Consider the following 25,197-nt stretch of genomic DNA (forward strand, 5'->3'; position numbering starts at 1 on the left):
AAGAAAAAAAATGTTGATTATAACCCTGAGCGTTTCTAGTCTAGAAATTGGAAGAGCGGCAGGTATGGTGAGATATGTGGGATAACGTAAAGAGTAGGGTTTGGATGCTCATAGAATCCGGTTTGAATCTTGGCTGTATGACTTAGGTAACCGTGTGACCATTCACAAGTCATAGAGCCTCTCTGCCTCATCTTTAAAATGATACCATTTACACAGCAGATTAATTTTTCCAATTAAATGAAGCAATATTCACATATATGATGTTCTTAGAAAGCAGTGATACCAGGGTATAATAGATGCTGCATAAATAGAAGGTAGTATGCTTGTGCATCATGTGTATATTCACATCTACATAACACATGCACAATAAACTACAATTACACTTGAAGAAATAATGGGACATCCAAGAAGCAGTGCTCATCAGGCCATTGAAAAGATGAGAACTCAATGAAGCTGAGAGGTCAGGGTCAGAGATTTGTTCATCATCAAAGACAAAGAAAGAAGCTGGCAGAAAAGCTGAAAGAACAAGAAGTAAAATATTAAGTATATAAAGTGAATCAGTATCATTCAGTATAGTACTGGTAATCATATATGTTACGTTATATATATATATATATATATATATATATATATACTATAGAGTGCATTTATAATATATTTATCATGTGATAATATTTACTATATAATATAATAAATATGATATAATATTTATATTATGTTATATAAATATTTATAATATATATAATTTATAACAGGTGTGAATTACCAGTTTTCAATGCATTAGAGCATAAGAAATACATGCTAAAATTGCCTGACAAAGTGTAACCTTTTTCGGAAGGCATGGTAGGATCTTGCAACCAGCCACAATCATAAATATCAATTTTTATCATATTGGCAAAGCTTGAAATTGCTAGTAAAGAGAAACTTCTGGTTGATGGACTACCAAATACACAGGCTTTTACTGTAATTTGTTCCATGGACGAAAGTTTGTATTGTCAAAACACTGCAGGCAACATTATAGATTTTAAGGCCTCAGTATCATTATCCCTCCCAAGGTATTAAATATAATTCAAACACAGAAAAATGCTCTTTTCCCATTTTGTATTTTTTGAAAAGGGATGAATAGATCCACTTGAGAAATGATTATATTGACTAGTGTATTTTAAATTTTCCTTAGCATTGCAGTCCTGTCAAGAGCTGGGAAGCCAGGAAGTCCAAAAAGAAAGCTGATGTGTGATTTTGCATCACAGATATTTTCTCGACAGCACAATAGAACATAGTGTATGCTATTGAGTTACTCCCAAAGGAATTACGTCCCTCTTGCATCCCTAACAAATAGTTTCCATTAATAAGCATTATTACTTCTAATTAAAACTATGCCAGTGAATAATGAGAATTTCATTTCTACTAATTTGGTCTCACGATGACTTTTTTTTTCCCCTGCATCTTGGTCATAACACCATCTGATAGCTTTTAAAGAAGCCAAATTGTCAAACGCTGTCAGTGTGTAATGTCGTGTTCGATCTGGGGCTGAAAAGTGTGGTTTCAGGTTTCTGGCCTGTCTTTTATGTTGCAGAAGCACAGAATTGTTAAACAACCTAGGGAAATTGAAGGCAGCAAATGTGCAATAAAATTTCCTCTGTGGTTCAGTGCTACGTAATAAGAGAGACCGATAAACTTTGCTCTACTCTAACATTGGATAACTTACCTGCAGTAATGCTAATCACAACTGATGCAAGGGAGAAAAATAGAAATATTTTTAAAAATAAAGTTTAGGAAATAGGTTTAAAATCTATTTTCTCCATGTTTCAGCTAAAGCTCAAAGCATTTCTAGAATGTTACTTTGGAAACAATGAAATTGAAATAAGCTCTCTTTTCCATTCTTTCTCCTTGTTTTGGGGCCATTTAATAACCCTGAACTTGTAGCATGTTTTAATTAAGAGCTTCATATTTAGATATATAATATGAACTTAAGATCTCCCTGCAATGACCATGCTTTTTTATGGTTCTACAACAACCTTGCATTTTATCCTGTTTGTATATCACCATCATAACTCAGAGTTTCTTTTGAAGATGCCAAAAGATCCCAAGGGCTTAAAAGAAAGTCAACATCCTAAGCTGCTTTGACTTCTTTTTTTTTTTTCTTGACAAAATGATTTGTCTCTGAAGAACTCTACTCAATCCAGTACCTAGGATTTATGAGAACATTTATTGTTTTAAAATGTCATGTTTACTTAGGTAGAATGAAGAGTGGTCCTATAAAAAATAAGACAGATAACTATTTTTTAAAAAAGAATTTCTGTCTGTTCATGCCAAGAATGCTATATGTATTTTCCTCAAATCAGGAAATGGGGACAATATTGATGTCTTTTCCTTATTTTAGAAAGCAGTTGTGCTTTTGTAAGAAAAATGAAAAAAAAAAATGTAAGCAATACTAACTGATCATCATCATCAGAATTGACTTACATGGGGGTAAACATATGAGTGGAATTCTCCTCCTCTTTGTCTTTCTAACTCTGGAATTCAGACCTAAGTCCTAGAGCAAGATAGATGTCTGCAGCAGGGAGAAGAGGGAGCCATGTAGCCCATGGGTGTCTGAGCCCAAGAGGGAATAGGCAAGGATAGGAGGGTAGCTTGGCAAAGAGTACCAGAGCCCCAGCAGGGTAAGGAGGATGTCCCAAAGTGGGGACAGGTTAGCCTAGGGTTTGGAGGGCACAAGGAAGGTAAAGAGGGTGTTCGTGTAGCAGAAGGTGGCCCATCTTGCAGAGTCAGAGAGATCAAGTCTAGTGGATTGGGTAATGCTGCAGAGGCATAGAGGCATGGGGTGTCAAAGCCCATTCAGGGTGAGAAGAGCATTGGCCCAGCATAGGGTGTTAGCCCCTGTGATGGTTTGAAGCTGTTACAACCCCCAGAAAAGATCATGTTCTTAAAGCTAATCCATTCCTATGGGTGTCGACCTACTGTGCGTGGGATCTTTGATTGGGTTGTTTCAGTTGAGGCATGTCCCAGGTGGGCACTTTACCAGAGTCCATTTAAAAGAGGATGAAATAAACAGAACAGAAGCTGAGAGAGAAGGCCACAAAAATGGAAAGCAAGCCACTGATGTCCGAAGTTAGAAGCAATGAAACCCGAGAGAGAAGGGAGAGATCAGGAGACACCGTGTGCCTTGACATCTGACACAGGAATCCAGGTGTCACCTTGATTTGGACATTTTCATAGCCTCAAAACTGCAAGCTTGTAAACTAATAAATTCCCATTGTAAAAGCCAACCCACTCTATGGTATCTGCATTTCAGCAGCTTTAGCAAACTAAAACAGACCCAGGGTGGTTGAGAAGGGCATCTGTATGTTTGAGGAGGGGACACTGGTTACATGTTGATGAAGTAGGTAAATACAGGAAGGTAATAGAAGTTAAGTTCCTCACTGTCAGAGAAGGAAATTACAAATATGGAAAAGGAAAAAATATTGGAATTGTAGGTATTGGTGTAAACTCATGGTTTTTAATAATACAGATAGATATAATAATACATGGAGACATAAATGTGGTAGGTTTGTGTATATGTGTATATTCTCTAGCTCTTATAGCAGCAATCACACTTAATACCTGTGTCTTGACTTCTAAATACCATTCTCCACTAAAAGGAAAGAAAGGTCCTCAGAAGAATGGCTACTACCAGGTTTGTATAAAGAAAGTACAATACCAACCTAGAGCATCTTGTCCAGAAAAGTTAGGAAGTGCTCAAAGAATGATGAGGACTTGTCAGAAGGACACAGACACCAGCTTGAAGGGCATGTCAACAACGAAGGTGAAAATAATTTGAGCATCAAAATAAATGTTAATAATAGGTAAAAGCCTATTAAAAATAAAAGACTATGCATCCATAATGATCTAAGTAAATAAGTGAGTAAATTGAAAATTTGATGAAGAGAATATTTACATGATTTCAAAGTATCTCCCCACAAAAAAACAATCCCAAAGGGGAAAAGAGTAACTGTAGAATGAAAAGTTATTCTTCAGGCAACCTTAATTAAGTGGTCAAAGTGAACAAAACGACAGCAGGCTTTAGCTTGCTAAAGCTGACAGAATGCAATATGTCAGAAATGGGTTGGCCCTTATAAAGATGACTTATTAAGTTACAAGTTTATAGTTCTAAGGCCATCAAAATGTCCAAACTAAGGCATCTAGAGAAAGATACCTTGACTCAAGAAAGGCCGATGTCTATCACATGGGAAGGCATGTAGCTAGAGTCTGCTGGTCCTTGTTCCTGGTTCCATTGCCTGTAGCTTCCTCTTTAGGCTGCTGTGGGTCCTGTCTCAGCTGCTCTGGAGCAAAACTCTGGGTTTCATCTCTTAGCTTCCCTACACACTGTCCAGGTTCTGGCTTGCTGAGCATCTCATGGAAAGGCACATGGCAATGTCTGCTGGGCTCTGGTTCCTGTGTATTTCTGTTGACTCTCTCAGGTCCTGGCATCTCCTGGAGCTTCTGCATTTCCAAACCTTTGCATCTAAGCTTTCTTCTAAATGTTTCCCTTTGCTGGCTCTTTTAAGCACTACAGTAAACTAATTAAGACCCACTTTGAACAGATGGAGTCACATCTCCATTTACTCACAAGATCATACACACATCTCCATGGAAACAACCTAATCAAAATGTCCCACTCTACAACATTGGAATCAGGATTAGAAGAACAAAGTTTTTCTGGGGTACATACTGGTTTCAAACCAGCCCATGAAATAATCAAAATTGCCTGTCACCTGATAGAATGTACTGAGAAATGTCTGTGATGTTTCTGCTAAAGCTGCATAATCTGAATCTGATCATAAGGAAGCATAATAAACCCAAGTTGAAGTATAATTTTGCAGTACGAATAATTGGACTGTAATTTCAATGTTATGAAATATTGGAGAGACTTAGCAACTAGACACAAAGTGTGATTTTTGAATTGGATCTATTATTTGGACAAGTGGTAAAACTTGAATGGGATCTGAAAATGAGTATCACCTCAATATATAAATTTCTTAGCAAATGCCTTCAGCAGAGGAAGTGCTCATTAATTTTTGCTGTGATGATGATGATGACAACAAAGACAGTTTTGAAAGGACATTATGAATAACTATATTAACTTCTATCTACTCAATATCGTAGAGTTCTAAAACAGAAATGTTCTGAATACTTATTCAGAAAAATGTCTCCTCTATGTCTAATCAAGTTAAACTGAGAGGCAAATGTAAGTTATATTCATTTTAGCCAGTAGAGAAAAGAAAAAGCACTTTGCCAGGTAACTCAACACTTGGGACTCAGGAATTGTAAGACCAAATTGTCTTCATGAAACAGAAAAATCTAGTCTTTTTCTGGCACCCAAAGAAGAGAAATAAATATGAGGAAGGGAGCTTCACTGACCCCAAAATTGGAGTGTTGGGAACAATTCATTGGATTATAAAGTTGGAAAGATAATTGTGAGTATACCAAGATCCTTTTTTAATGCCAGTTTGGAAGAATGAATCCTTCTCAGAGGAAAAATAAATCCCAGTGTAGGATTAGTACTTGTATGTAGAACTTAGCTCATGATTTCCAAAGTTTAGAAATCAAAGCAGGTCATCATTCACATTCATGGAAGCTATCTGTGTATTTTCAGCCATGTTGCCCTGATTTCCCTGTGGCCTCTGCAGACCGTAGGCCATTGATTAAGGAATCCCAACCTAATGAAGTACAAACTCAACCAGAAGTAAGCAGAGAAAATACATCCATAACCACCACAAAACCATTGTCCTAAACCTATCCCATATAGTCTTGAGGTGTCATTCATTCAATCTTCAACATACTTAATTATCTGATTTTTCAGAGTACTTCATACAAGGGACAAAATATTATTGGTATAACTGTGCTAGGAAGAAAGTTGTATGTGAAGGAAAGAGGACAGAAGCAGACAGCAAGTCCAAGCTGCCAGCCTGACAGATGGGATGGAAACAAAATGACAAAAATGCTGACACAGAGGTATGTTGTTGCATAGTTCAGAAGAGAAAAATGTGGTTGAGAGCTCACCAGACTGAGTCTTAACACTTAAGTCTGGTCCTACTTTTCAGCTACGGCAGACCTTGGGGAAGTTACACATATTTAGTTCTCTCTCTTTACATCTCTACAATGGGGATAACAATATATACTTTGGCTACATTGCAGCATTCAGGTGAGGAACAATTTTATAATAAAATTGTATTTTACACTCCAAAGTTTATACATATGTATATATATGTGTGAATGTATATATATACACACACATTAAAAATGCTGATCATTCTTTAAATAACATTTAAATATGTAGATTAGTCCTTGCTTTAGACTGCAGAAAAGCACATAACAGATTTGTGAAGGATTTGCATTGGACTTAAATAAAAATGCTGAAATTTTGGCACTTTTATGGTGAACCCAAAGTAAGTAAAAATTCTCTTATCTAATTATTTAAGGTTTTTGATTACAAGTGACAGAAACTCAATTAAAATTAGATGAAGAATATACCTGGGAAGTCCGAGGTTTTGATTAGGCTTCATAAATGGGAAAATCCTGGTACTGGCTGATATTTCATCTGCATGGTCTTCATTCCTAGGCAGTCTCTTTGCATATGGTGGCTATATTAGCTAGGGTTCTCTAGAGAAACAGAATCATCAGGAAATATCCATAGATATAAAATTTATAAAAGTGACTCATATAACCATGGGAATGTAGAGTCCAAATTCTGTAGGGTAGGCTGTGATGCTGACAAATTAAAAATCTGCAGCAGGTGGTAAGGCTTTGCTCCCAAATCCTAAGGGTCTGTGTTGTGATTTTCCTATAGGGGCCTGACAAAGACTCCAGACAGCATCTCTATTTGCCACCGATACTTCCAGCACCACATGATCTCCTGGATCATATGGTCCAAGTGGCAGAGCAGCTTGTACAGCAGCCTGGACCTTGTTCAAGTCCTCTTGTTCAAGTCCCCATTCAAAATTAGCAGCTTTTCTGGTCACTTGGTAAATGGGCCGGAACAGCACACCCAAATAAGGAATATGTTGTCGCCAAAATCCAAAGAGACCAACTAGGCATTGTACCTCTTTTTTTGTCATAGGAGGGGCCAGATGCAGCAACTTATCCTTCACCTTAGAAGGGATATCTCGACATGCCCCATACCACTGGACACCTAGAAATTTCACAGAGGTGTGTTTTTGTTGGATTTATCTCCCATCCTCTCATATACAAATGCCTTACCAGTAAGTCTAGAGTAGTTGCTACTTCTTGCTCACTAGGTCCAATCAACATGATTTCAATATAATGGACCAGTGTGATGTGGGAGGGAGAAATGATTAAGATCCCTATGGACAACATTATGACATAGGGTTGGAGAGTTGATATGCCCCTGAGGTACAGTGAAAGTATATTGCTGACCTTGTCAGCTGAAAGCAAACTGTTTCTGGTGGTCCTTACTAACAGCTATTGAGAATAAAGCATTTGCCAGATCAATAGCTGCATACCAGAAACCAGGGGATGTGTTGATTTGCTTAAGCAATGATACCACATCTAGAACAGCAGCTGCAATTGGAGTTACCACCTGGTTGAGCTAAGATAATCCACTGTCATTCTCCAAGACCCATATGTTTTCTGCACAGGCCAAATAGGAGAGTTGAATGGCAATGTGGTGGGAATCACCACCCCTGCATCCTTCAAGACCTCAAGAGTGGCAGTAATCTCTGCAGTCCCTCCAGGAATACGGTATTGCTTCTGATTTACTATTTTGCTAGGTAGGGGCAGTTCTAGTGGCTTCCACTTTACCTTTCCCACCATAATAGTCCTCACTGCACAAGCTAGAGAGCCAATGTGGAAATTCTGCCAGTTGCTTGGTATGACTATTCCAATTATGCACTCTGGAATTGGGCAGATAACCACAGAATGGGACCAGGGGCCCCCTGAACCCACTGTGAGATGGACCTGAGCTAAAACTTCATCAATCACCTGACCTACATAAGCCCCCACTCTGACTGGTGGATCAGAGCGGTATTTTGGGTCACCTGGAATTAATGTCATTTCTGAACCAGTGTCTAATAAACCCTGAAATATCTAATCATTTCTTTTACCCCAATGCACAGATATCCTGGTAAAAGACCATCGGTCTCCTTGGGGAAGGCTTATAGGAGGATAATCGGCATAAATTTGTGGTAATGTAACAGTGTCCTTCCCCAAAGGGACCTGGCCTCCTCTTCATTCAAGAGGCTCTGGGTCTGTAAACTCTCTCAAGTCTGAAAATTGATTAAGGGACCATGACTCTTTGTTTTTGTAATTCAAGTTAGACTTCTGTTCACTTGACCTAGAACTCCTTTGTTTATACAGCTCAAACAGGAATTTAGTAGACTGCCCATCTATTGTATTTCTAGGTACCCCATGATCAACTAGCCAATGCCACAAGTCTCTGCAAGTCTGATTATTTTGACTCCTGCTTTGATTCTGCTGTCTATTATGATAGCCATGTCTGCCTTGTCTTTGGCAATTAAGTGCTGCCACCTGGCTTCTGCCAACGTGGGATCCCATCATCCCCACTGTGTTTAAGGATTCCAGCTCAGTGACAGCAGTTCCCACAGTAATCTCTGACCTACAGAGAAGTGCAACCCCAGAGCTCTTTAGGGATGATGGCGCTAGTCTCACAAATTTATTTCTCACAATTCTGGTAAAGGTGCATCCTCCAAATATTCCTAGAGTATAAGAGCAAGCTTTGCATGATAAATCCGTTCTAAAATTCCAACCTCTCTAAGCTTCTGGATCCCCTTATCTATTTTATACCAGGGCAGTTCTGGTATTTCAACCTCAGGTAATGTTGGCCACTTTTGATCAATGTTTCAGCCAACCAACCAAACTGTTAATGCCATTTCTACCCCCTCAAGCTATCACATTGAATGCAGAATCTCTGCTTAGTGGGCCCATGTCAGTAAATTCACCTTGATCCAGCTTTCTATTCCTCCCACCATTATCCCACACTCTTAAAATCCATTGCCACACATATTCCCCTGATTTCTGTCTATATAAATTGGAAAACTCACACAGTTCTTTTTGGAGTATAACGTACCTCCTCATGTGTGATACTTTGTATCTCACCTTTAGGGGCCTGTTGGGACTTCAGTCCAGTTATAAGTCTGGAAGAAATAAGAGGTGGTGGGGGTCATGAAAAGAATTAGAAGTATCTTCCAAGCCATCTGCTTCAGGGTATTCATTTGCAGTTTCATCTGATGAAACATGATTAATTACTCTAGGGCTAATCCTTTCAGGAGGAGGTTGGGCGGCCAACTCCTCAAGGCAGGCTAGAGGTGGGTGGCTATGTCCTCAGGGCAGACTATTACAGAGTTATCTAGAGAAGACTCAGCATGACCTAGGGTTTCATCCTCTCCACCGACATCATTATCATTCCATATGTCACCATCGTATTTTTCAGGGTCCCATTCCTTTCCAATCGATGCCCTCACTTTAATGGCAGAAACCGAGCAAGATTGAGATTTCAGTTTATATCATAAAGTTGCTATTCTAACAATAAGATTCTGAGTATGATTTTCAGAGATCTCAAGTCTACAGCTACAGGAAATAAGAATTACCTTCAGGATACTCATAGAAACGTTTACGTTTATCAGACGGCACATAAGCTTCTCATTTGAAGCCATAAGCCCATCCCTTTCACTCAATGTATACAGTGTATCTAACAACAACCAGCCAACATATCTATACCTCCTATTCCCACAAAACTCTGTAAAGGTGTCAAAACATTATCTCCCAGAGCCTGGCTTCATACTAACAAAGCATTAGAAGAATCGAATGGTGATATTTTGACTATCTCTTTTGCCAAATTACCCCATGAATTGGCAGTATCATTCTGATTCCGGGAAGTAGAGTCCTTAGTGCCTTTGAGTCCAGTCAGAGTAGAAAACCAATCATAAAAACCCATTTTTAAGATTTTGTTTCTTAAGAACCACCCCACTCCTGGCACCAAGCTGTATTAGGTAGGGTTCTCTAGAGAGATAGAATCAGCAGGAAGTATCTGTAGATATAAAATTTTAAAAAGTGACTCATGTAACTGTGGGAACATAGAGTCCAAAATCTGTAGAACAGGCTGTGAAGCTGATTACTCTGATGAAGGGTCTGGACGAACACCACAGGAGAGGCTTGCTGGCTAAAGCAGGAAGAGAGCTTTTCTCTTCTGAATCCTCCTTAAAAACCTTCCATTGATTAGATTAAATGTCACTTATTACAGAAGACATTCCCCTTGGCTGATTACAAATGGAATCAAGTGTGAATGCAGTTGACATGATCATGATTTCTATGAAATGTCCTCATAGCAACAGACAGGCCAGCACTTGCCCAACCAGACAAGTGGGTACCACTGCCTGGCCAAGTTGACATGTGAACTTGACCATTGCAGTGGCAAATGCCTCATTTTTTTTTTTTTAAGGATCATCTCAAACCATTCTAAAGAAACATTAAAAGATACTTGGGGTATGCTCTAAGAATTATGTTTACCTTCTCCAGCTTGTGATGAATGGAATATTGAGCCAGGATGCAAAATTCTTTAATTGCTTATCCATACTCAGCCACTAGTGTAGGGGGTGGCATGGTACAGCTAGTGAGTCGAATCTAGCCTAGGAAGCCTCTTTTGTCTGGTTTTAAACTTTTTGTTTTGAAATAATCCCAAACTGTATAGGACACTTGCAAAAATAACACAAATCCCATACAGAGAATTCCAACAGACTCCCCATCAGCTACCCAGATCCGCCAAGGTTTAATGCTTTGTCACATTTGTCTTATCCTATCTATCTGTCTTTGCATTTTCTAAACACTTGGGAGTGTGTTTTATACATCATGCTCCTTGGACACTTAATACCTCCATGTATATTTCATAAGAACAAGAATATTCACTTATGTAACCCCTTAAGTACAGTTATCAAGTTCAAGAAATTTAATATTGGTATAAAGCTTTCAGTGTGTACTCCATTTCTTCTCCAGTAATATCCTGTTGGGCATTTTCTCCTCCATTATTAGACCCAGTTCAGGATCATGTATTCCCTTTAGTTGTTATTGTCACTCTATTTTTTTACACTGTGGGAACATATATGCCACATGAACTTTCCCATGTCAACCACTCCCAAACATACAATTTAATGGGATCATTTACACTCACAATGCTGTGCTGCCCACACTACCATCTGTTACCAGAACTTTCCCATCACCCCAAGCACAAACCCTGCACTCATTGTGTATTAACTCCTTCATCTCCCTTCTTCCCTGTCCTGGTAAACTGTACATTATTTCTGTCCTTATGAATTTGCATATTACAGCTATTTCATGTAAGCAGAACCAAACATAATCTGTCCCTTTGCGTCTGACTTTTTTCACTCAACATGATGCCCTCCAGGTTCATCCCATGTAGTATTAAGTATCAGAGCCCAATTCCTTTTTAGGACTGAAGACTAATCCATTATATCTATATACCACACTGTGTTTATCCTTTCATCTGCTGATGGACCTTTGGTTTGCTTCCACCTTTTGACTATTATGAAGAATGCTGCTATGACCATTGATGTATAAATATGTCTTGAGATCCCTGCAACCTAGTCCATAAAGTTTCACTGGAACACAGCCACAACCATTTGCTTACATATTGTCAATGGCTACTTTTGCATCACGGGGGCAGAGTCAAATAGTTGTGACAGAGACCACAGAACTCACAAGATCTAAAATATTTACTATCTGGCACTCTAGAGTAAAGTTCCAGTGAACCCTGCCAACAGGGAATATGTGTTTCTAGTCCCAACAATAAACTTCTTGACTCCTCTTTAAAATGATGGTCTCAGACTAGATGACCCTTGAGACCCCATTTTGAGTGCCACTGTTTATTCTGGGGGACTCTTTGACTCTGCTTGTAACAGTGCTGAATGCAAAATTGAATGACCCGGAATTTTCTTCTCTCTTCTGCCAAACTCATGCCTCCTCAGAGAGTTAAAACCCTGTCCAAACTATGAGGCCTCCAAAGCAATTTTCTTCAATTAAGAGTTAGATTCAAAAATAGCTCAGTATGGTTTGGCGGAATGTTTCTTTTATGAATGTGCGTAAATGAGAATCCACCCATTTTTTCCAGGTAGCAAGGCAAGAACCTTCCACAGCATGTACTGTCCATGTAGGGATGAGTAACACATGTCTGCCCTGGAAAGTGATGACAGGGAGGTGTTTCTGAGAAGTCATAGACTCATGGAATGCCTGAACTAGAAAAGACCTCTGAGATTCAGTCATCTTTCTCTCTTGGTTGGCTTTCACCTTCTTTAACAACTGTTTTAGCAATATTTTTGTAATTCCGTTAAAAATCTCAAGTAATGGTTTAAAAAACCTCATGTTATAAAATCTTAAAGTTAAAACTTAGAGACAAAATCTCCAATCCCATTGGCATCAAGACTACAAAATCAGTTCTAGTTTCTCAATCCAGTAAGGCAGTTCCTTGATTTTTATTGTATCCTTCCTGATGGCCTTACCATCTATAGCAACAGTCATGGAGTGATTGATATGTTTATGACATTGTTGAATATTAATTATATAACTAGAGAAAAGATAGTGTAACTTTATAGCACTTGACTGGGGATTAGAGTTTATATTCTGTACTTTTTGGGTGAGGGTTGGGTGGGGGATTAATATATTTAGCATATTATCCTAATTGTCAGCCTTTTCGGTAGGATTATAGGTTTATACTATATGATGGAAACATTCCTGTTTTGCTGTAGAGCTGATCAACATGAACGGAAGTGTTCATTTTTATACAGTACCAACAAAATTACTTTGTAGTAAAAAAGTTGGGGCTTGAATCTAAGTAATATAGGTCATTTCAAGTATACCCTAGTAGAAGCATAAATAGCCAACTATCTGCAACAACATGAGAGCAAAAATAAATATTTTAACAAGAAAAAAAATGTGCCATGACAAGCTGTGACATGATAGAGAAAGATGAGGTATGGTCCCCATAGACCAAGAGAAAAATGGGGCCTCAAATATATTTGTACCAGAATGCTATGAATGTAAAAAGCCTGTCAAAATTTTTTTCCTTATGTTACTGCAGGACTAATGTTTCTCAGTGAAGCAGAAGTGTAAATCTATTTTATTTCTCTCCATCTAATATTTATTACATTTATTTTTATAATTGTATTGCCTGAGGGCTTTATGTTGCCTGAGGATTACTCTCAAGTACGACAGCAAAGCTATGATAGTTTGAAATGAGGCAAGTATGGAAACCAGAAGTAAATGAAATCCAAATAGTGGGAAATGTCTAAAGGATATGAATTCATATACCAACTCAAGTGTGCAAGAAATGTAACAACTTTTTACATTTGAACCCTGTTACTCTTTTGAGATATTGATTCCCTGGCTCTTAATCTCACTAAATTCAGGTGTTCCTCCCTTTCCCAAGAGTTCACATAAGTTGTTAGGGATGACATAGAGCTACAGCCTCAAGGGGGTGGGACTGGGAAGAAGTTTGGTCTCCCACGGTACCTTGTAGCTGTGCTGGCCTCTTTCCACGTGACGTTTAGCCACACACACTGAGGCATCGTCTTTTATGTAGGATCCTCCATTTGGCCACACAGGTTGTTGCTGAGTCACCCCTATAGCGGGATTTCTTTACTTCTGACTCTCAAGTATTTATATGCCCCTTTTGATCATGTGCAAAAGATTTCATTTACTCTTCACTATGCTGATCCGTGGGATACTCTGGGAAACTCTTGAAGACCTTGTTGGACTAAACACACCACTCAGCTCTTTCTTTCTCGGTGTTGCCTCCTTCCTAAGCTGAAGGAGCCAACTTAGACCTCCCAAGCTCCCTATCCACAGAGTTTAACTCTCTCTGCTTCCCTTCCAGCCATCCTCTGCCTCATCTGTGTGTGGAAACTCTGTCTCGTTTGGGAGTAAGCTGGCTTGGTTTTCCTTACTCAGTACACTCTCGAGGTCAGTGTTTCTTATTGTTCTTTTTCCCGTTCCCTCATGAGGTTGGAGAACTAGAGTAGACTCCATTTTCTTTTTCTGTTTCTTATAGCCTTCTGCTAGGACATACCATCTCTAAAGTAATGAATATTAAAATGCTTTTGCTGAATAAAGGAAGCAAGGATGAAGGAGTAGAAGTTCCTATTTCAAAATATTATCCTGACATTAAAAAAAGTGTGGTTTACACTGTAGTAGTGGAATTACAGGTGATTGAAACACCACTTCCTTTGTGACTGTCAACCGTCTTAGCTTTGTAGATGGCAGAAGAGGAGTAAACCCATAGGTAGAATCATGAGCTGGCATCATGATTGGATGGATAGGTTCTAAAAACCTTGTTTGCTGTCTTACTGGGGTAGTGGAGTATCTGTCTTACTTGGACTCAATTCTTTAGTGAAAGCACCAACTCATTTTTAAAGCTGAGAATAAATTATGTGTACTTCATTTGAATTAGTTTGCTGCCAACTCAATGCTGGGCCCCCTAACATAGTGAGTATAAAATAGGAAATAAAAGTCCTGTGTTCAAGTTCCAAATCTATCGTTAATTAACTCTGAAATTCATTTTTCAGTTTATTACCTTTGCTTTAAAAGTTTTATTTTGATATAATTTCAAACTTTCACAAAATTGGAAACATAATACAAAAACAATACAAACAACTTCAATATACCCCCTTCCCAAAGGGGATTTACCAGCTTTTAACATTTTGTCACGTTTGTTATACCATTCTCATCTGTCTGTCTATCATCTATCTATAATTTTCAATTCTATGTATATTTCCTAAGAACAAGGATAATGACTTATGAATCCACATCAAGTACAGTTATCAAATTCAAGAAACAACATTGACATAAAGCATATAATCTATATTCCAAATTTTTTGGTGGTCCCAGTAATGTCCTTTTGGGAATTTTCTCCTCCATTATTAGAGCCAGTCCAGGATTGTATATTGAATTTAATTCTTATTGTCTCATTAGCCTGCCCATCCCCCATGACCCTTCTCTCTTTCTCTTTTAAATTGTATAACATATAAAACATAAAATTTCTCATCTCAACCACTCTCAAGTATCCAATTCACTGGTGCTAATTACATTCACAATGTTGTGCTTCCATCACCACCATCAATTATCAAAACTTTTTCATCACCGCAAGAAACACTGCACCCGCTATGCATTAGCTCCCCATTCTACCACTGCCCCCCCCAAGCCCAATCCCTGGTAGCCTGTACTCTACGTTCTGTTTCTATGAATTTGATTATTCTAATTACTTTATGTAAGTAGACTCAGGCAATATCTGTCCTTTTGTGTCTGACTTATTTCACTGAACACAATGTCTTCATGTTGCAGTATTAACTTCGTGGCTTTTTCTGGTTGAATAATTTTTATGGTTGTATGTATATACCACACTTTGTTTATCCATTCTTCTGCTAACAGACACTTTAGTTGCTTTTGGCTATTGTGAGTAAAGCAGTTCTGAACACTGATGTACAAATATTGAGTCCCTGCTTTTAGTTGTTTTGGGTATATACCTAGAAGTAGGTTGCTGGGCCATGTTCCATGTTTAGGCTTTGAGGAACCACGGAACTGTTTTCTACAGACGCTGCACTGTTTTCTATTTCTGTGAATAATGTATGAGGGTGCTTACTTCTCTGCATCCTTGTCAGCACTTACTCTTTTCCATTTTCTTAATAATACCATTCTAGTGTGTGGAAGATGATATGTCATTGTGGTTTTGATTTGTATTTCCCTAACAGCTAATGATGTTTGAACATCTTCTAAGTGATTATTGGACCCTATTTATATATTCAGGATATTAAATCCTTATTGGATGTGTGGTTTCTAAATATTATTTCCCATTCTGTAGATTGTCTTTTTACTTTCATGATTAATCCCTTTGATGCACAAACATTTTTAATTTTGAGGAGGTCCCACTTATCTATTTTTTGTTTTGTTGCTCATGCTTTTTGAGTAAAGTCTAAGAAACCACTGCCAAACACAAGGTCATAAAGATGCTTCCCTGTGTGTTCTTCCAGGAGTTTCATAGTTTTATCTCTTTTAAATTTTAATTTAATTACCCCATTCATTTTGAGTTAATTTTTCTTATGTGGTATGATATTGGGGCCCACTTTCATTCTTTTGCATGTGAATAACCAGTTTTCCCAGCACCATTTGTTGAAGAGACTATTCTTTCCCCCGTGCCATAATTTGGCACTCTTGTGGCAATTCAATTGGCCATAGATGTATGAGTTTATTTCTGAACTCTCTATTCAATTCCATTGATCTATATGTTTATCCTTGGGCCAGTACCATACTGTTTTGATTATTTCATCAAAGTGATTACTTTATTTAGTTACTATTGTAAATGGAAGGGTTTTCTTGAAATCCTTTTTGAGATTGATCATTGCTGGTGTATAGTTTACAATAGTAACTAAATAAAGTATCTAGGAATAAATGTAACCAAGGATGTAAAACACTTGCACATAGTAATGATTACAAATCATTACTAAAATGAATTAAACAAGAAATTAAAGAAGCACATATATGACTATCACCTGTCCTAGCCTTCAAAGAGCTCACTCTTGATTTTCAGTAGTAAAGTTAAATGACACCAGATGAATCCTCCCAAAACTTTGCTGTTTATTTGGGCATCTGAGGAAATAAGCCTGAGCTGTTTGACTCAGTTTGTATTTCTGATATAAAGTTCTACCCCAAAGAAGTTGTGGTTTTGCTATTTTAAGTACGTATTAGAAAGAGGGACATGAAACATTTCTGATTCCACAGCAATTATAGAAAATCCATACTAGAATCAGTCCTCCCCAAGGAGTTGTGGTATATGACGCTTATCATTTCTCCAGGTTGGTTTAATAGAAATTATTTGGCATTTTAAATGATTGTTTTAAAATGTGACAAGGGGAAGAATAAGAACACTTGACCTCTCTCTATAAAATTTAATTGGGCTTTAGTTTTAGGGCTTTGACAGACAGAAAGAGAGAGAGAAGGAGGGAAACAGAATCCTTATTTGGAAATGAGTGCCCAGTGCCCATTAAAAAGATAGTATTTTATATTTCATCTCCTCACCCCTGTTTCTGTTTGAAGGTTTTGTGAGCATACTTCTGTAAGCTCTCTAGAATTAAGAGGCTGGAGTCTGGTAGTTTTGATGGTATTTTAAAGGGTGCTCAATAAGTTCTATTGTCTGAGTGGTTAAGCTTACTTAGCATCAATTAAATATGAAATGTACTGGACAGCTCCTCTGCCTCTGACACTGTGCTTCATGCCCAAGTTGTCTAAAGGAAACATAAGAGCCCTTGAACTTAAAGATGAAAAGGAACTTAGAAAGTTTGGTTTTTCCCCTGCCAGAGTTTTTACTGTCAAAGGCCCCTTTCCCTATTTTCTCTCTCCCATGCAGTGTTGAAATACTTGATATAGCAAAACAAATTCATTTAAATAATGATAATTCCTTATTATAGAATGTAACTCTGCCAATCAGAGCTTTTGATTAGCGTTATGGATGAGGTTCCTCATGGAACGCACCAGCGTCAGTCAAAAGCAAAGAAATGTGAGAAATTTCCTCTGTGTCATCTGCCAATGAGAGGTAAAGATGGACCAGTGAGGCTTCTGTTAACTCTGTATTATTCAGCACTATAGTAACAGGCCACTAGTACATTCTTTTAGATTCCTAACAATGACCTAGCCCAGATCCTTCTTTTAGAGGGGCAATGTCAAAAGTCCTGGGTTCAAATTCTGGCTCCACTATTTACTTTATGAACCTTTGGTTTCTTCACCTATTCTTTGAAGATGATGACCATCCCACCTGCCTTTCTGTAGATTTGGGTGGCAAATGAGATTATATATACACAAATTTTTTGCAAACCTGAACAAGCTATTCTATTGCCAGACACTTTTTAGAACTTTGGTTTCACACACACAGAGTTGGAGAGCAGGAGAATGCAAAGGTTTGCAATACTTACTCCAGAAGAGTTGCCAATCTTAGAGGATCTGCTAAAATATGCATATGGAAAATAAACAGCATGTAATTGAGCACCGATTTATTCATTATTTTAAGTGATGATAAAAACATTTAGGAACCTTCCATCCCAGTTGTTCACTTTCCATCTTAATGGCTTAGTTTCTTTACCAAATATTAAATTGATGGTTTCATCTTTTAGTCTCATACTTCATTCTTGGAATGAGAGAAGGGAAGATAAATTCTATGCTCAGGCCACTAGGTCAAGCATTTTAAACATTGTTTTAGAAGTCTAATCCTCACAACAACACAGAAGTTATTTAGTAGTTCCATTTCCAATTGAGAAAACTTAAGGTCAAAAACATAAAATAACCCACAAAACTATTAAATGGTGGGAATGATGTTCTAATCCTGTGTTCTTTCCACCAGAGAGTTGGCTTTTGTCTTAATTCTAATTTTGTGACAGAGCTCTGTCATCCATTAAAGAATATATATACCATTAAAAAATACATGCTATATATATAGCATGATGTATAGAGAAGGCTTTTTAAAGTGGCCTTTGTGATTTGTGATTCTGAAACATCTTCCATCAACTCTCACATTAGCAGCTCCTACTCTAGTATGAGGGATGAAGGGGTGTAGGGAACCTGACAACCTCAGTGCTAGAATTGTTGAAGTAATGAGACTCACCCCAAAGTGTGTATGTGACTGAGGGGAGGTAGGACTGGCCTAACACAGTATCAGTTCAGCCTCACTTGATAACTCTTGTAGAAGGAGTTGAGGGGCTTATGGTTTGCAATCAGTGTACTCCTGGAATCTATCTCTGGTATATCATTCTCTTTGGTGCTACAAGGTCAATCCTTGGGCTTCCCTTCTAAACCAGCTCATCACCTGATAATGTGTTTACTTCTGCTAGTGAAATCATTTCTCTTGTTCACCAAGTCTGGAAATACTAATGCCGTTCTTAACTTTCCTTCCCACCCCACTCTACCCCAACCCCTGCCATTAGGGGTTCTGCCAGGCAAAAGTTTAAGCCCCTTTGTCCATGTGAATGATCTGATTTATGCCAACTCCTCAGTCCACCATTTGCTCCCCAAATAGAATGTAGGTTTCAGTCTGTGCTCTGTACCTACCTATCCACCCCAATATAGGCTTCGATTGCTCATATCAGATCCCACCTCCTACCTGAGCTGACCAAGAGTAATCTTGTCTCTGAACTTTCATGGCAGTACTGCTTATAACTCTCTTAAAACATGTATTTTAAGCTGCCCTTTATTCTAGTCATGACTCTATTAGAATTTTAAAAACTGAATTTTTAAACTTATAAACATGTTTGACAAATAGAGAAATGTCACCCTTTTCTTAAATATTCCTTGGAATTTCAAAATGTACTAAGCATTGTGACTAAGAACAGATCATATTATCTCAAATTATAATACTGTGTATCTCTTTCAGAATACACATAGTCCTCTCAGGATTCTGTGAGCTTCTGGCATTCCATACCCTTCCCAAGTGCTCTGATCAGGTTGCCTGGTTTATGTAACTTATCATGGACATTTGATGGCAGAACCTATGCCAACTGCTTCTTTCTTTTCCCATAGTATCTACTGCTAGTTAGTTATCAATAAGTTTTTATTTATTTCTGGATATGAAGAGGGAAACTGGATAAGGTTTAGAAAATCCAACAGCTCTAAAAACTACATAGTTAGCCAGATACTGAAATATGGTCAAGTCTGAATTTCTCAAAGGATAGAAATGCCAAGAACGTACTTACTGGCACGCATGGGTTTATGGTTGTGAAACTGGAAAACAGCTGTATTTTAAACGATAAGGGGAAGACCAAAGAAGGTTATACATGCCTCAGAGGCAGAGCTCTAGGCAGTTTGCCCTTTTTCTCCTATGCGATAATTTTTATTTTGGAAAACTTCAACAGAAGGCTAGCAAACAGGCATTTCATTTATCTTTATAAACAGAAGGACTGAATTGGCCTTGCAACCAGGGACCCCCAGCAGCGCCCACTTCCTCATTTAGGGAGCAGCTTTACATCTGAGTCTTAGCAGAGTGGAAACCTCAAACAATGACTTAACCCTTATGAGAGAACCTACTGGAAAAACAGACTCTATATTCAAGGCCATAGTGCTGGAATTAAATCTGCCACTCATTTTCTTGGATGCTTTAAGGCTAAATAAATATACAAGTAATTTGAAATAAAAAAAAAAGCTCTGTACTTTCAATGTCATCTTAAAGATGAGTACCTCCCACTCCCTTTCCCCAACCCATCCTCTGGAAACCTATAATCTAGATTCTAGCCCTATGAGTTCGCTTATTCTGATTATTTCAAATCAGTGAGATCATACAATCTTTGTCGTTTTGTGTCTGGTTGACATCAGTAATGGATGATGGTGATAGTAGCATAACATTGTGAACACAATTAACAGCACTGAAATATGTATCTGAATGTGATTAGAAGAAGACAGGTTAGATTATATATATGGTAACAGAATAAATTTTTATTTTTTTAAATCCATGGGCCTGCACTACACAAACAATGAACCATGGACTATAGTTAATAGTACAATTATAAAAGTGTGCCAGCATCAATTGTAACAAATGTTCCACACCCATGCAAGGTATTAAAAATAGGGTGGTATATGGGAATCCTGTATTTTATGCATGATTGTTCAGCAAACTCACAACTTCTCTTATAAAGAAAAAAATTTTAAGAGGAGAAAATTAATATTTCAAGAGACTGAAGTAGGTAAGTCAAAACTAGTGCTGTGGGTGGGAATGGGGGTGGCTATACATGGCTATGAGGTTACTTTTTAGGGTAACAGAGATGTTCTAAAATTAGATTGTGATGATGGTTGCACGCCTCTGGTAAATATCGTAAAATTCATTGAATTGTACAGGTGAATTTTATGGTCTGTAAATTATGCTTCAACAACGTTGTTTGAAAAAATCTGTATCTCCTGGATGAGTGAGAGAAACAGTGTAACATCCAGGGACCCTTCTGCTCCTGGATGTGCAGCTTTTCAGGTATGTCGTCGGGGCTGGTTCCAATGCCCACACCAGTAGGTGATGCCCAGGGATTGCCCCTGACAGGCAGGTGTCACCCGTAGCAATGGGCATCCAGATGACGCAGTCCCCTGCTGCTAGTGTGAGTGTATTGACTGGGGTTCATCATTTTCTTTCTTGATTCCCTCCACCCCGACTCCTGTCTTACCCACTAAAGCATGAACATCTGTGTTTTTTAGCTGCATTTTCAAAAGGTAATAAAGCAGGTTTGTTCAATTCCTCTCTTCTGGAAGTTTTGGATTAGCAACACCCCTCACATGCTCAACTGAGCAGGAACCTGAAGCAGCTCTGGAATGTTCATACGCTAAAAGAACTATATTGTCCTTTTAGAAAAATCACTGTGCCCAGGTGTTGAGGATGTTCATTTCTCCCCTAATGATAGATGTTCTAAAAGAGTTATGCCACTTGGCTGTTGTTTCAGAAAGTAGGAGACAATCGTTCTTTCTTTTGTCTTGGAATACTCTCTTCCCCACCTCCTTTGGGCTTTTCTTAACCCTGTAACAATAGTAGGATGCGTTGCTCATGACAGAAAGCACACACTTGATATAATTTTTTGGTGAAATTCCTTAGAAAGTTCTGATGGCTAAGTTTGTCTTAAATGCTACAATGGCTTCACTATACTTAGTTCTGAATTTAGATTTAAACAATCTTAACCATTTGGTCTTATATAGTAAGTACTAAGGAAGTCAAAGACAGTTTTTGGGCCATAATAAATTTTGCATTTCTTTATCTTCTGGCCTGTGTGTCAAAGAGAGTTTTTAATATGTTTCCAACTATTCAAGAAAAAGACAGACTGAGCCCAAACTGACATTTCTGTCCTGACATTCCACCTTCCTTCTTCAGTCTGCTCTCACCCCCACTTTGGGGCGTAAGGAGAACAGAGTTGAACAAAGCAGAAAAGGATCATCTTTGATTTGTGACTTGAATCAGAGCTGATGCAGATAAGTCTACAAAGTGCAGGACAGGCATCTTGAAGGTACTGAAAGATCATTGGAATTAAATGCAGTAGGATAGGTTTATTTCTCAACTCTACTAGATCTTAGCTATATGCCCTAGGATAGGTCCTTTACTTTGCCAAGCCTTCATTTATTCATTTGAGAAATGGGAACATTAATAAGACTTCTAGGTAATGGTGAACGTGAAATGAGATATTTGACTTAAATTGCTTTGCAAACCATGTAGCTCAAGACACCAGCAGTCCAAAGTCTGGACTTGGATTCATTGCTAATATAGTAGGATAATACTTGGTTTTGGCATGAATAACTTTATGTTATCTATTTGTTCTTCATTAACTTGTATCACTATATGAAAAAAATGAAAAATAGCAAGTAGAAAAATTGGAACCCCTGAACATTGCTGTTGGGAATGGAAAATGGTTCAGCCACTATGAAAAACAGTTGGGTAGTTTTTCGAAAGGTAAATATAGATAATTCATATAACCCACCAATTGCATGCCTAACTAGGCACTCAAAGGAATTGAAAACAGGTACTCAAACAAATACATGTACACACATGTTCATAGTAGCACTATTCACAATAGTCAAAAGAGGGAAACAAACCAAATGTCCATAAATGAATGATTACATAAATTGTGGCATATCTATACAATGGACTATTATTCATCCATAAAAAGTAATGAAGTACAGACAAGTGCTACCATATAGGTGAACCTCAAGGTATTATGCTAAAGAAAGAAGTTAAACTCAGAAGATCACACATATTATATGACTCCATTTGTATGAAATATCCAGAATGGGTAAACCCATAGTGACAGAAAGCAGAGTAGTGGTTGCCAGATGCCAGGGGAAGTGGTAAATCGGGAGTAACTGCTTAATGGGGACAAGATTTCCTTCTGGGGTAATCTAGTTTTATGACTAAATAGAGATGGCAATTGCACGACATTGTGAACGTATTAAATACCAGTGAATTGTTCTCTTAAAAATGATTAATTTTATATAATGTGAATTTCACCTCAATAAAGAAAATAAATTTGTAAAAAAATATTCTTGTGACATTCCGTAGGCATAAATTCTACTCCATGGTGCTAAGTGCTCATAAATTTCATAAACAAGAGGCAAAGTCATGAAAATAATTTAATTTTGCACTATGCTTTATATTTTGTAAGGCATTGTCAGAGACAGTTTCGTTTAATGTTCATATTAAGTTTGTGAAGTGTATTTTTATACTCATTTTTCCAGTTAAGAAAATAATGAGTAAAAGCGAGAGGCTGAATACAGAACTTCAAATCCAAATGATACACAATATAAGGGAGGTTTTGTAGGCCTACAAAGGTAGTGCTCACTGGTAGAGATGCCCAATTAATGAAGAAGAGAGAACGTATGTGTAAGAAGGAGAAGCGAGTCGGCCTTTGTAAAAGAGGGTCACAATTTGGACACATGGGAATGGAACTAGACTCCACCTCTACAGCAGGGTTCCCCAACGGTGCTCCATGGAGTACTATTTCTTTAGGATGCTAAAATGTGTAATATTGAACCCGAAAGGTTGCAGACTCAATTAAGTTTGTTACTGTTGCAACAAAATAATTTTTTTCCTTAACTTAGGGACTTTTTAATCCCCTTTCAATATATCAAAACGCATTGTAAATCTCTGAGGAAGGAGTTATAATGTGCAATGTTTCCCAAATTTCTTTGGCCAAAGGGACCTTTTTGCATCTGTGTTCCTGAGATGAGTATTCCAAGAAGGAAACTCCAAGACCTAGAATGTTTTTCCCAATAGAAGCAATTTTACAGCTATAAGAATGTTTGTAAAATTTTATAACTTAATTATCAATTGGTCAATATTGGGTAGAATAATGAACATGGAATCTTCTCCCCATGGAACCTACAGATATAGTTTTTACCAGGATGATTCAAGTAGGGAATGTTGTGGAGCTTCTTGCAAATGAACTGAACATGGCGTGCATGGGTGGTTCAGTGGTATAATGCTCACCTTTCATGTGGGAGACCCGGGTTTAATTCCTGGACCATGCACTGCCCCCACCCCCCCACACCCAAAATGAACTGAACATATTCAGTTACTTCTAAGTAACTGTGTACTCCATTAGATTAAAATCTAGCAAGTTATCATAGGTCCATAGACCTAACCCAAATTGTCAGGAAGTGATAACATGGTAAAAGAAGGAAGAACAGAGATATCAAAACATGTTTTCAGGTGTAATTCTCACAGTTTTCAAGCTGTAGAACTTGCGAAAGACATTACCCACTCTCCTATGCTTGTCTCCTCATCTGTGAAATGATGCTAATACTTCATTGAGCTGCCTCATAGGATTACTTTTACTTCAAATGAAGTAAGTATTTTTAAAAATTACCTTATAAATAATGTTGGTTTACAGATGTTATTTTCACAGGTAGAAAATTTTGCAGGTATGGAAGTTACACTAGTATCTCTCTTTTCACAATGATGTGCTCTAGCCCCAAATAAAAACATAAGGATTGTATATCAAAAAAATATGATGAGCATTTGCAAGCATTTATTACTTCTCAATATTTGTAGTTAAATGGGAATCATGAAAGATATCCAGCCTCATTTTCAGAAATATCACATATTTAGAAATCCACTTGTGTATTTAGGATAGCATACATTTACATGAGTGTGGCTACAAAATAGACAAGACATCTGATATCCAATAACTTCAAAATTCAAGTTGTGTGATGGGAATATACCCTTCCTTTTCTGTGCATTAATCGCAAAGCTAGACCTTCTTTAAAAGACTCTCATACTGTACGGTTGATATATGTCTCCTTTGCCAGATTTTATACTACTTGAAGACCGTACAATGTTGGTTTCTATATGCATTCACAGTGTCTGGCAAATGACAAATACTCCATAAATACGTCTTTATTTGAATGAAGTAGTGAATGAGTGCATAGATGTTAGACTATCCATCTTCATTTTTGTAAGCTCCAATGCTGTGTACATTATTCCATAGGACAAGGATAGTTTCTCAGGCTTAAGCTTGTTGGTGGAGAACTGTGCATAAAATTAAGATTATTGCTATATCTAAACATATGAAAATAGAACTATATCTTAAATATAAGTGAACCATAGCAAAGTAAACCCATATTTGGTGCTGCCTTTCCTCTAAATAATCACCTATTGCTGTTCTGCAGGTAGCTCCTGAA

The 25,197-nt window shown here is 37.7% G+C and overlaps 1 long non-coding RNA gene across 5 annotated transcripts in view; it reads left to right on the plus strand.

Moving 5' to 3' along the window:
- The window catches only part of LOC143669098 (uncharacterized), a 526,175-nt gene that overhangs the window by 459,714 nt on the left and 41,264 nt on the right, over positions 1–25,197 (plus strand). The window contains exons 12-15 of one of the 5 annotated variants that reach the window (XR_013168700.1): positions 5,636–7,188; positions 7,638–7,740; positions 13,901–13,986; positions 20,890–24,308. This is a non-coding gene — a long non-coding RNA (uncharacterized LOC143669098). Of the gene's footprint in view, positions 1–1,177; positions 3,516–5,635; positions 7,189–7,637; positions 7,741–13,900; positions 13,987–20,889; positions 24,309–25,197 lie in introns of those variants that run through there. The other 4 variants (XR_013168699.1, XR_013168701.1, XR_013168702.1 and 1 more) reach the window with 4 other exon arrangements.

Source organism: Tamandua tetradactyla, chromosome 25, assembly GCF_023851605.1.
Source record: "Tamandua tetradactyla isolate mTamTet1 chromosome 25, mTamTet1.pri, whole genome shotgun sequence".
NCBI lineage: Eukaryota > Metazoa > Chordata > Mammalia > Pilosa > Myrmecophagidae > Tamandua > Tamandua tetradactyla.